Source organism: Aotus nancymaae, unplaced genomic scaffold (genome assembly GCF_030222135.1).
Source record: "Aotus nancymaae isolate 86718 unplaced genomic scaffold, 86718_ANA_hifiasm-v0.15.2.pri h1tg000014l, whole genome shotgun sequence".
Taxonomy (NCBI): Eukaryota; Metazoa; Chordata; class Mammalia; order Primates; family Aotidae; genus Aotus; species Aotus nancymaae.
In genome coordinates, this window is record NW_026988425.1 from 21,849,937 (window position 1) to 21,863,035 (window position 13,099).

The 13,099-nt window shown below is 39.5% G+C and overlaps 1 protein-coding gene across 6 annotated transcripts in view; it reads right to left on the bottom strand.

Annotated features, from left to right (window-relative positions):
- The window catches only part of CDH12 (cadherin 12), a 1,114,509-nt gene that overhangs the window by 116,836 nt on the left and 984,574 nt on the right, over positions 1 to 13,099 (bottom strand). The window lies entirely within an intron of this gene.

The window sequence follows — 13,099 nt, forward strand, 5'->3', positions numbered from 1 at the left end:
AATTCTTACCATTGCCATAGCTGGAACAAGAAGCATATGGATTCAACATATTGAGCTGTATGGTCAAGGGGACTACTAGAAATTATATTTATTTACATTCCCATCTACAAGATATATTTTTTATCATTCTCACCAACCCATATCCTTCCTATTTGTATTTTTTATTTTATGTGTGAACTTTAACATCATATGGTTTTTGGTCATTTCTTTTGTGTGTGTGTGTGTGTCTGTGTGTGTGTCTGTGTGTCTGTATAAGCCACAGTCTTCCTTAACCCTTTTTTAATGTATTATATCTGTGTCTATCTACTGAAATGTTAATTTATTAACTTATTTTTATTTGGTTTCATTTTTATGTGGTTATTTTAAGTGGTTTTCTTTTGTGTAAACGTGTTCATATCTATGTGTGCATGTGTGGTATGTATACCTTAAAAACTATTATCCTTTAGTTGTGTTTGGTAAAATTATGTGGTTTTTATTGTTTATTCTTCTGAATTTCTATACAATAAGTATATGGGTCCTGGAGCCCAGACCCGGCAAGCCAGCTTAATTTCAGCATATAACTACAGAGGGCTTGCTTCTGCTCTTTGATGTGTCATAATAATCATCCTTTATTTATTTGATTTAATTAAGACTAACAATATCAAGGCTTGGGGTAAATTTTAAGAATCACCTGGTGCAATGTTTCCATTTTACAATCCAATACTTGAAGGCCAGTGATGTTAAAATCATTCTTATTGGTACTTAAAGACATTCTCACACAAAATGGTAGCAAGGTAAGGGTGCCCCACTAACTCACAATCTCAGTGAAAGTAGTCAATTGTATGTTAACTCATTCATGTCTTCTTTCAATCAGTTTTGTTAATTCATTCATGTCTTTTCTCAATCAATAAGTATTTACTTATATATACCATGCACCAGATGCTACTTTCACTGTATTATAAAAAACCAGTATGTTATGTAATTATTTATTTTGTAAAATGCTACTTCTAGCATGACAGTTTTGTATTCTATGTATTAGTTACATTGGGAGCATTAAATAAACTTGCTAGGAAGACATAGAAAATAGATACAAATAAGTGGATTATATTTAATGTATGGCCCCTAGAAAATTTTTTTTTCAATTTTTCAGATTTATAGGAATATTCCAGTCATTGCATATGCTCTTGCTTTCTATCACTCTGCCATTGTCTTAACAGGTTGGGGCCCTCACCTTCTCACAATTGGAAAGCTAAAATGCATCCTGTCTGCTTTTTTCATCAGTCTCTTTAACACAGGAACATTAGATCCTTTGAGCTAACACACAAGATTGACTGTATTACTTTCATTGATTACAAAAATAAAATGGAAATTAACAAAACAAAACAAAAACAAATAAACCTCTAATGAGTTTCTATCCCTATTTTTAAAAAATCATCTAAACTCATTGACATGCTACGAAAACATGACATGAATAGATTTCAAATATGCCTTGCAGATTAGATTACAACTGTGCACCCAGAGACTCCATGCTGTGACTACTCATACTTATTTACTGCTTATGATGAGGCTCTTTCATGCCTCTGTGCTCTTGAACAGGAGATCCTGCTACCTGGAGGACATTTGTCTCACCATTGACATCCAGGTCCATGTCACTTGTGTGAACGCTTTCATTTTTTATCTCAAGCAGAGGCAATTTGTTCACTGCTCTATAATCCCATCACACTAGAATATTTTGAGTTTTTAAAACCCAGTACATGTTTTTCTTACTGTAGTAAAACAATTTTACACCAACAACCCTATTATATTTATCTTTAAACATCTAGAACCTGGTCTGTCATTAAGTCTAAAATAAATGTTTATTGATTATTTATAGTACCCACATAAACCTTTACACAGAAAAGACAGAAATATAATACACACAGTTCTATAAATGGGTGATCTGGTAGCTGGTTATGATCTTTAGAATCATTTGCAACACTAAATTGGGGGTTCATCTGATATTGAATTTTCTAATGTACCTCACTATTTCTACTTTAGAGAGTACAACCAAAAGTAAGCAGAATTACTTCTTTAAGAAATTACATAGGCAAGAAGACTTAGCCAATATATGGAATGCAAGCCAGAGGAAAGTTCATGTAAATTTCTTTGAAGAATAACATTAACCTTTCTCAGAACTGATGCGTATGACAAAAAAGGGATAGATTTCATGTAGCAAATCAGTTTATTTTTGTTTTTGCCTTGACTCTATACATTGCATTATGATCTAAAGATAAAACAGAATTAGGAAAATTATATTTTCTAAATCTTATTTCAGAATTCTAAATATACTAAAGTTGCTTTTCAAATAAAAATGAAAAAGAAAATTGAAATTTATTTTCAAATGAAATGATTGCACATTTTATTATATAAAAAAGGCATTATGCAGCAGAGAAATGTAAAACAGAATGTATCTGCATGTGTGTGTGTGTGTGTGTGTGTGTGTGTGTCTATGCATGTAAAGATTCTACAAATGAATGGAATATTATACGACACCGAAACAAGGGTGTTGTAGTTAATTTTAAGTGTCAACTTGACTCAATTGAGGAATACCTAGAGATTTGGTAAAGCATTACTCCTGGATGTGTCTGTGAGGGTTTTTGTCAGAGAAGATTGCCTGTGAGTCAGTGGATTGGATGAGGAAGAGTCACCCTTAGTGTGGGCAGGCACAATCCAATCAGTTGGAAGCTCAGATAGAACAACAACAACAAAAAGATGGAAGAAAAGATATTTTCTCTTTTTCACATATGTTTTCTCTTGTCTTCTAACTTCTCCCATGGAATAATGCAGCAAGAAGGCCCTTACTGGATGCAGCTCCTCAATCTTGGACTTCCCATCCTCCAGAACTATATGTCAAACACATTTCTCTCCATGATAAATTTCCCTGTCTTTGGTATTCTGTTATAGCTGCACAAAATAGACTAATTGATCAGAAAAATTGATGCCACGTGGAGTTGTTGCTATAACAAATATCTGAAAACGTGAAAGTGACTTTGAAACTAGGTAATGGATGGAGACTGGAAGAATTTAGAGGAGCAAGCTAGAAAAAGTCTAGATCACCATGAAGACAGTAGTAAGGGAAATTCTGGTGAGGGCTCAGAAGAAAAGAAATGTAGGTTGAGTCTGAAACTTCTAAGAGAGTTTTTAAGTGGTTGTAATTGGAATGTTCATAGAAATATGAACAGCAAAAGCTGTTCTTATGCAGTCTCAGGTGGAAGTTAAGAACAAGGTATTAGAAACCGGAATAAAGGTAACCCTTGTCATACAGTTGCAAATAACATGGCAGAATTATGTTCATGTCCTAGGACTTTGTGGAAAGTAGAATTTAAAAGCAATGACCTAAGATATTCAGCAGAAGAAATATCTAAGCACCACAGCATTTAGGATGCTACATGGCTTCTTTAAGCCATCTGAAGTAAAATGAGAAAGGAGAGAATGATTTAAAGACAGAACTTAAAAGGAAGGCAGAAAGTAAAATTTTTGAGTATTTTCAGACTGACCATGTAAAGAATAAAAAGTGTGTTTATGAGATTAACCTAAGGGTGTGGCCAAACTCCCCTTTGCTAAAGAGATTACCATGGACAGAAGGGGGGCAGGTGATATTCATCAAAACATTGAATGAATGAAAGACTCAGAAGGCATTTCAGGTCACTCCCAGACTTCCTGTGCCATCACAAGCCCAGAGCTCTAGGAGTATAGGATTGTTTCCAGGGATAGACCCAGAGTGCCCCTCTCCCCCACAGACTCACTGCCCAGGACTATCTAAGGACTCTGTTGCCCACATTCCAGCATGGTGCTTTTCAGCCACCCCAGTAATGGCTCAAGTGGGCCCAGGGGTGCTTTGATCCACCACTCTGGCAGGTATAAGCTGTAAACCTTGGCTGTAGGGTATTGATTCTGGAGGCACACAGAGTGAGTGAAGTAAGACTATGGTGGACTTCACCTAGAGTTAAAAGAATGTCACAGAAATCCTGGGGACCTAGTCACATACTTGTCACAGGGGCAAACTCACCACAGACAGCCACAACTATAGCTCTGTAAGAATAATATCATGTGATATGGTTTGGTTGTGTCCCCACCCAAATCTCATCTTGAATTATAGCTCCCATGATTCTTTCATGTTGTGGGAGGGACACAGTGGGAGGTAATTGAATCATGGGGATGGTTTCCCCCGCACTGTTCTTGTAGTAGTAAGTTTCAGGAGATCTGATGGTTTTATGAAGGCAAACCTCTTTCACTTGGTTCTCACTCTTGTCTGCCACCGCGTGAGATGTGCCTTTCACCTTCCTTCATGACTGTGAGGCCTCCCCAGTCATGTAGAACTGTGAGTCCATTACATCTTTTTCTTTTGTAAATTCCCCAGTCTCCAGTATGTCTTTATCAGCAGTGTGAAAAAAGACTAATACAGTAAATTGGTACCAATAGAGTGGGGCGCTGCTGTAAAGATACCTGAAAATGTGGAAGCAACTTTGGAACTGGGTAACAGACAGTATCTGGAACAGTTTGGAGGGCTCAGAAGAAGATAGGAAAATGCAGGACAGTTTGGAACTTCCTAGAGACTTGTTGAATGGCTTTAACCAAAATGCTGTTAATGATATGGACAATGAAACCCAGGCTGGGGTGGTCTCATACGGAGATGTGGAACTTGTTGGGAACTGGAGCAAAGGTGACTCTTATTATGTTTTAATAAAGAGATTGGCATTATTTTCCCCCTGACTTAGAGATTTGTGGAATTTTAAACTTGAGAGAGATAATTTAGGCTACCTGATAGAAGAAATTTCTAACCAGTAAAGCACTCAAGAGGTGACTTGGGTGCTGTAAAAGTCATTCAGTTCTATATGGGAAGCAGAGCATAAAAGTTTGAAAAATTTACAGCCTGACAATCCAATAGAAAAGAAAATACCATTTTCAGAAGAGAAATTGAAGCTGGCTATAGATATTTGCATAATCAATGAGAAGCCGAATAATAATCACAAAGGCAAAGAAAAAAATGTCTCCAGGGCATGTCAGAGACCTTTGTGGCAGCCCCTCCCATCACAGACCTGGAGGTCTAGGAAGAAAAAAATGGTTTTGTGGGCCTGGACCAGGGTGTCTCTGCTGTGTGCAGTCTAGGGACTTGGTGCCCAGCATCCACCCACTACAAAGGGACAAGGTACAGCTCTCAGCCATGGCTTCAGAGGCTCCAAGCCTCAAGTCTTGGCAGCATCCACATGGTGTTGAACCTTCGGGTGCACAGAAGTCAAGAATTGAGATATGGGAACCTAGATTTCAGATGTGTGGAAACACCTGGATGTCTAGGCAGAAGTTTGCTGCATGGGTGGGGCACTCATGGAGAACCTCTGCTAGGGCAGTGTGGAAAGGAAATGTGGGGTGGGTGGCCCCACACAGAGTCCCCACTGGGGCACTGCCTAGTGAAGCTGTGAGAAAAGGGCCACTGTCCTCCAGAGCCCAGAATGGCAGATGCATGGTCAGATTGCACCATGTGCCTGGAAAAGCCACAGACACTTGATGCCAGCCCATGAAAGCAGCCAGGGGGGAGGCTGTACCCTACAAAGCAACAGGGCAGGGTTGCTCAATACCATGGGAACTCACTTCTTGCATCAGTGTGACTGGTTGTGAGACAAAGTCAAAGATCATTTTTGAGCTTTAAGATTTGACTGCCCTGATGGATTTTGAACTTGCATGGGGCCTGTAGCCCCTTTGTTTTGGCCAATTTCTCCCATTTGAAATGGCTGTATTTACCCAATGCCTGTATCCCCATTATATCTGGGAAGCAACTAATTTGTTTTTGATTTTACACGTTCATAAGCAGAAGGGACTTGCCTTGTCTCAGATGATACTTTGGACTGGACTTTTGAGTTAATGCTGAAATGAGTTAAGATGTTGGGGGATTGTTGGGAAGGCATGATTGGTTTTGAAATGTGAGGACATAATATTTGAAGAGTGAAATGATGTGGTTTGGCCGTGTCCCCACCCAAATCTCATCTTAAATTGTAGCTCCCATAATTTCCATGTGTTGTGGGAGGGACCCAGTGGGAGATAATTGAATCATGGGGGCAGTTTCCTCCATACTGTTCTCACGGTAGTGAATAAGTCTCACAAGATCTGATGGTTTTATAAGAGGAAATCCCTTTCACTTGGTTCACACTCTTGTCTTGTCTGCTGCCATGGAAGACATGTTTTTCACCTTCTGCCATGATTGTGAGGCCTCCCCAGCCACGTGGAACTGTGAGTCCAACTAAACCTCTTTCTTTTGTAAATTGCGCAGCCTCCAGTATGCCTTTATCAGAAGTGTAAAAACAGACTAACACACTATGGCAGAGAGTCCTCAACCAGGTAATGCCTAGTGTATCCCTGAGAGTAGGGCTGCTCTCAAGACACCGAATTGTAGGGCCATCAGCATGCAACTCCAAACTGGGAAAGCTATAGGCACAAGACTCCAGTCCTTAAGATGTGCTGGGGGTACCAAGTCCAGTAAAGTAATAGAGGTGGAGCTGCCTGAGGCCTTGGGGGTCCAACCCCCCACCCCCATGGATATATTATTCTCCAGCTTTAAGACTTGATGTTTTCCCTGTTGGCCTTTGGACTTACTTGAGAATAGTTACCCTTTTCTTCTTGGCTAACTCTCCCCTGTGATATAGGAATGTTCATCTTATGCTTGTCCCATTATTGTATTTCGGGAACAAGTAACTTGCTTATTCACGGGCTCATAGCTGAAGAGGAATTTGCCTCAGAATGCATCATGGTTTGAATCTCATCCATATCTGATTTATATGGAATTTGGACTTTTGAGTTGATGTTGGAACACATTAAGACTTTGGGGACTATTGGGATAGAATGAATGTACTTGATTGTGAAAAGGCCATTAATTTTTAGAGCCAGGGTGGATTATTGGCACCACTCACTATTACCCTTGGTGACCCACTAACAAATTTTTTCTTCTTGTTCCTGCAACTTTATGCACTGCTGGCTTAAAGGTCTTAGCTCCAGAGAAAGGAATGCTTCCACCAGGATATACAACAGTGATTCCATTAAACTCAAAGCTGAGAATGCCACCAGGATACTTTGGGCTCCTTGTGCATCTAAATCAACAGTCTAAGAAGGGAGTTATAGTCTTAGCTGGGGTGATCGCTCCAGACTTGTGAGGTGAATTGGACTACTACCCCACAACAGAGGTAAGGTAGAGTATGTCTAGAATACAGACGATCCCTAAGGTTAGCTCTACTAGTATCATGCCCTGTGATTAAGGTCAATGGGAAGTTACAATAATTCAGTCTACATAGGATTATGAATGGTCCAGAGCCTTTGTGTAAAGAACCATCACCAGCTGACATTCTTGTGGAAGGCAAAGGGAATACAGAATGGGAAGTAGAACAAGATGATAATAAATTCCAGCTATGAGCACATGATTATTGTAGAAATGAAGACTAGTTATCATAAGTATTTTTTCTATATTGTTTATGTGTATATATACGTATATTAAGAAAATATATTTTTTCTTTATAGTTTATTCTTCCATAATCTAAGATAAGATATATTGACTTATGTTAGTCTTTAAGTATTATTAATTTATATCATAGCATTAAAGTTATGGGACATCAGGCAAAAGGTAAACATCACTCAAAGACTTTGCCTCCCTTTCAGGGGAAGGAATTAATATATTTTTGATTGTAAGAAGGATAGTTGTATCATACTGGGGGAATGATTACCTTGCTATTGTCTTTATTTAGAGAGTAAGTATGCCTTAAGAAAATGCATATGGGTGCCAAGTTGATAAGGGTTGGACTTGTGATGGTTAATTTTAGGTGTCAACTTGACTGAATTAAGGAATACCTAATGGTATGGTTTTGCTTTGTGTCCCCACCCAAATCTCATCTTCAATTGTATTCCCATAATTCCCACGTGTTGTGGGAGGAACCTGGTGGGAGAAAACTGAATCATGGGGCTGGTTTCTCCAATACTGTTCTCGTGGTGGCAAATAAGTCTCACGAGATCTGATGATTTGGTTTATCAGGGGTTTCTGCTTTTGTGTCTTCCTCATTCTCTCTTCACCTGCTGTCATCCATGTAAGAGGGGACTTTCTCTTCTTTGCCCTACACCATGACTGTGAGACTCTCCCAGTCACATGGAACTGTAAGTTCAATTAAACCTCTTTCTTTTGTAAATTGCCCAGTTTTGGGTATGTCTTTATCAACAGCGTCAAAATGGACTAATACCCCTAGAGAACTGAGACAGCATCAGTTCTGTGTGGGTCTGCGAGGGTGTTTCCAGAGGAGATTTGCATGTAAGTCAGTGGACTGAGTGGGGACGATCCATCCTCAATGAGGGCAAGGATCATCCAATTAGCTGGGGGCCTGGATACAACTAAAATGGCAGAAAAAAAAAAGTGATTTTCTCTTTCTCACATGTGCTCATTCTTGCTTTTTCATCTTCCACCACAGGGTAACACATCAAGAGAGCTTTTTCCAGATATATCCCTTAAATCTTGGACTTTTCAGCCTCCAGAACTGTCAGCTGAGTAGATTTCTGAACATGATAAATTACCCAGTCTTGAGTATTTTGTTTTAGCAGTACAAAATGGACTATAACAATGAGGTCCGCTTTGTTCTGTGGGTTCTCTTTCTGGTTTGCTCCTTAGATTTATAAATCGCTTCTCCATCCTCTTTATATTCAGCCAGGGCAGCATATAAGGTATTTTACAAGAATTAGTGTGATTTTGTTTTTGACAGTGTCTTCCTCTGTCACCCAGGCTGGAGTTCAGGGGTATGATCACAGCCTACTGCAGCCCCAACCTGGTGGGCTCGAACAATTCTGCTGCCTCAGCCTCCCAAGTAGCTGGGACTATAGGCGTATGGTACCACATCCAGCTAATTTTTGTATTTTTGGTAGAGACAGAATTTTGTCATGTTGCTCCGGCTGGTTTCAAACTCCTGGGCTCAACCAATCTACCCACCTCGACCTTCCAAAGTGCTGGGATTACAGGCATAAGCCACAACTCCCAGCCACAAAAATGATTAACACCACAAATTCTTCGGCTCTCATCAGAGAGTTTAATTTAATTGCTTTTCAGTGTGACAGGTAACAGAATCAAAAAAAAAAAATTCAGAAGATGAATCTGGAAAATCCAGGGCTAAGAATTGTCCTAGAAGAGCTCATCAATTAGGAGAGGCTGAATAGCTTGACATTGTGATTATCATGTTTGTCTCTGTGGCCTAAATTTTGAATCCCATGTTAACCGTTAAACAATTGTGTGGTCTCAAGGCAAATTTATCTTTGCTTTAGTTCCCTCATTTGCAGAAAAGGTGAAAAAACATAGCATCAATTTTCTAGTGGTATTAAATGTGTTAATATTTACATATAAAGATATTATAATAGAATTGGGCATGTAGTACTGCTCTTCTAGGGTATGTAAAATAAAACACATACTTAAATACTCACTTTCTGTTCTCCTAAACCACACATAGGGTAATGACTTCCCAAGTGTGACACTTGCATGATTCCTATCCTCAACTCTCACCCCTGAATATTCGGATACTGATCTGGAATTCATCTTCCATGTATTAGAAAAAGGAGATTGTGAATATATATTTAAAATATATTAAAATGCCAGCAAGCAGATTATGATATTGGATCACTTTGTTAGAGACCCAAGGGAAAAGAATTATACATTGGTTAAGTCTTCATGAAATAATGAGAAACTTTAAGATGGACTAGAAAAGACACATCATAAAAATCCCCCAGAGTAGAAGTATGCCTCCTTGAACTGTACTTCTAAGATCAGAGGAGTCAATTTGGTTTTTCTCTGCTTAACACCCCGACCTTGCTCAGTGTGGCCCCAGAGTAGCCCCAGCACATCTAATGCTGTGACAGCAACTTAAGATTTGGTATTCAGTCCAAGGCTCCAAAAGCACTCTAAGGTTATAAAACCTTCCTCTTAGATCTGTCCTAAATATTTTAGACTATACATATTTACACCTTGTGATTCAAACCTACTTTGATGGATAAGTGAATCCATTTTTATGAGCACTTTATCTCTCAGCTATGTGCCAAGAATTCTATAGTACCATGAATATCAATACAAATGCTAATGCCTGCATCCAGTGACACACATTGAACTCCAACTTACAGTGGTGCTTTCTTTATGCTGCATGTCATTTGAAATTATTTTCACAGATGCTGTTAGGAAATTCCATAGAAATAATGATGAAATGTCTTGAGTTTGGAATATATTCACTCAGTGGTTCCTAGTGACAATTCAGTAAGCTTTGTATTTTTTTCTGTGTAGCATCATACTATTATAGGGTAAAGAAATCATTTTTGATTCAAATATATTTGGCCAAGGTGCTCAGGACCAGTTACTGTGACTAATTAGAGTTTAATGCACACCATGCATACCTAACATTATTTGTTTTGATGCCTCTGCCATGCTAAGGGTAAGATCTCTCTCTCTCTCTCTCTCTCTCTCTCTCTCTCTCTCTCTCTCTCTATCACCTTCCTATTCATTTATCTGTATCTATCTGTCTATGTAGTTTCAAGTAAAAGAAAAAAAAGCATATATATGTATTATATATATGCATATATAGTATATGAGTGTGTATAAACTAGAAGTCAGAAGTACTAAATCATAAAATCAACACTGTAATTAAGTAGATATATGATCTTGTGCAAGTTATTTCAATTCTGTAATGATAATGTAGTTTTAGTGGACAGTATGATAATCTTCCAAAAATTAATCCCACCTAATCCTATGAACTGTTCATATTTATATTAATATATCACCATCCCCATTATACCTCCATGTACATTAGAAGTTGAATCCCATGGAGGCAATTGGCTTAGTCTAAAGCAACAAATCCAAATTCTGCCCCTTTTTTTCTGGCTAATAATGATTGTTTAAGAAATATACATGTAACCTATTTAAAGCCAATAAAATCAGGAGAGACAAATACTGTGAGCTTCTAGAAAATTCTCTTTGTACCCCCTTTGGACACTGGTGTGCAGATGCCTGGAATTGCTATTACCATTTCAACACCTCAGTGGGCAATTGATAAGATTGTCACACACCAGAGGCCACATTTATATTTTCCAGTTGCTTAAATAGCAAAACTTCCTCTTAACTAGACCAAGATAGATCTTGAGGACATTTTAAAACTTCTGTTTAGCACTTACTGTTTACATCTGGTGTAGTCCCTTTCATTGACTAAACAGTGCTACCATGTTTCCCTTATGCATTCCACCACTACTTTTATTGGAAATGTTTACTATTTCTCACCTAGGTTATAGTGTTATAATGCTTAATAGTCCAAATGTAGTTTGTCTTAACCTACCATCCACCTGGTTGCTTCAGCCACAATTGTCTCTCAAAAATGTAAGTTTGATTTTGGCCTCAGAACTATCTCCAATGCTCTTCACAAATGTGTGTCTCTACATTTCCAGGTTTATCTTTGTCTCTTCCCTGTCTACTTTATGTTGCCTCAGTACAATATAGTTCCCTAAGAATTGGGGATACTTCACATTCTGCCCTTTACACATGCTGTTGCTAAAATCAGAAATGTTCTTTGTTGGGAGAAGCAGCAAAGGAGAAAGGACTTACAGAGTGCCTACGTAAATTGGTTATGAGTAACATATAAACTGGGAACAACAAATTGGAAGGCCACAGGAGGCCTCTGGGGAGGAAGGCCTCCCCATGCCTCACATTCTGGTGCAGGGTGACCTAGGCTCTGTTACCATAAACATTGTGCTCAAGGATGTAAAACCCCTTCGTAGCACTATGACGTAGCCAGACTTGTAGGCTCCTTGTAAGGCCTGAGTTCCACCAACTGCACAAAGATAATAGGCTAAAGATAACCACATGTTCTTGTTTTGTGAAACTCCCAAACTGCCACTGTTATTAATCTTTAGAATGACACACCAGTTCCAGCTCACTGATTCAGTTCTGGCTCACTGATTCACTCCACCATCACGTCACCCTCTCCCCAACATCACTCCACCCCTACCCTACAGATCAAAGTGATTGTAACCAATAGATAGTGTGGATGATCAGAGTTCAGGGTCTTCACTGTCTCCTCCAGTAATAATTGATGGCCCCCTGGTCCCACTTTTTCTCTTAATCTGTCTTTTTCTCATTCCTTTGTCACCACCAAACTTGGGGTACCCATGGGTGATGTGGGGGCTGGTTCCCTATACATTCTGGTGCCAAACATGTGGGGCTCATGGATCCCTACATTCTGGCACCCAACGTGGGGCAAATTCCTACATTCTTCTCATACCACATGCAGTGACTCACACCTGTAATCCCAGCATTTTGAGAGGCTAAGAGGGTGGATCATTTAGAGACCAGGAGTTCCAGACCAGCCTGGCCAACATGGCAAAACATCACCTCTACTAAAAATACAAACATGAGTCAGGCATAGTGGCATGTGCCTGTAGTCCCAGCTAATTGGGAGACTGAGGCAGGAGAATTGCTTGAACCCAGGAGGCAAAGATTGCAGTGAGCCTAGATTATTGTACCACTGCACTCCAGCCTGGGTGACAGAGTGTGATTCTGTCTCAAAAAAAAAAAGTGTTCCTTTTCACTCAGGTAAACTTCATTCCGTTTTAAAGACTGGCCTCAATAGCTCCAATTCCAGAGACTCATTTCCATATGCTTAGTGTCTAGTTTCTTATTTATTTATTTATTTATGGAATCTCAGAACCTACTATGGAGCTTGGTATAAAATAGGTACTTAATACCTGTCTATTGTTTAAGTTAATAAAGGAACAAATGAGTCTGGCTAAGAAAATACTTTTGATCGGCTGATGTTAGAAGTTTTCAGTCAGAGGGAGAGATCCAAGATGGCCGGTTAGGAGCAGCTCAGGATTCCAGGTCCGAGTGAAAGCGCAGAGGGTGAGTGGATGCCGCATTTCCAGACGGATTTTTACTGCCCACAGACCAGGAGATTCCCAGGTGGAGGAGCCCCACGGGTCGCCAGGGCGGCTGTTTTGGCCAGCACAGCTGTTTTGCCTGCGCCCCGGCGCAGCAGTTCCCACTGCAGAGCAAATGAGACTGTGTCCCCTCTTAGCCAGCAAGGGGAGCTGAAACAGG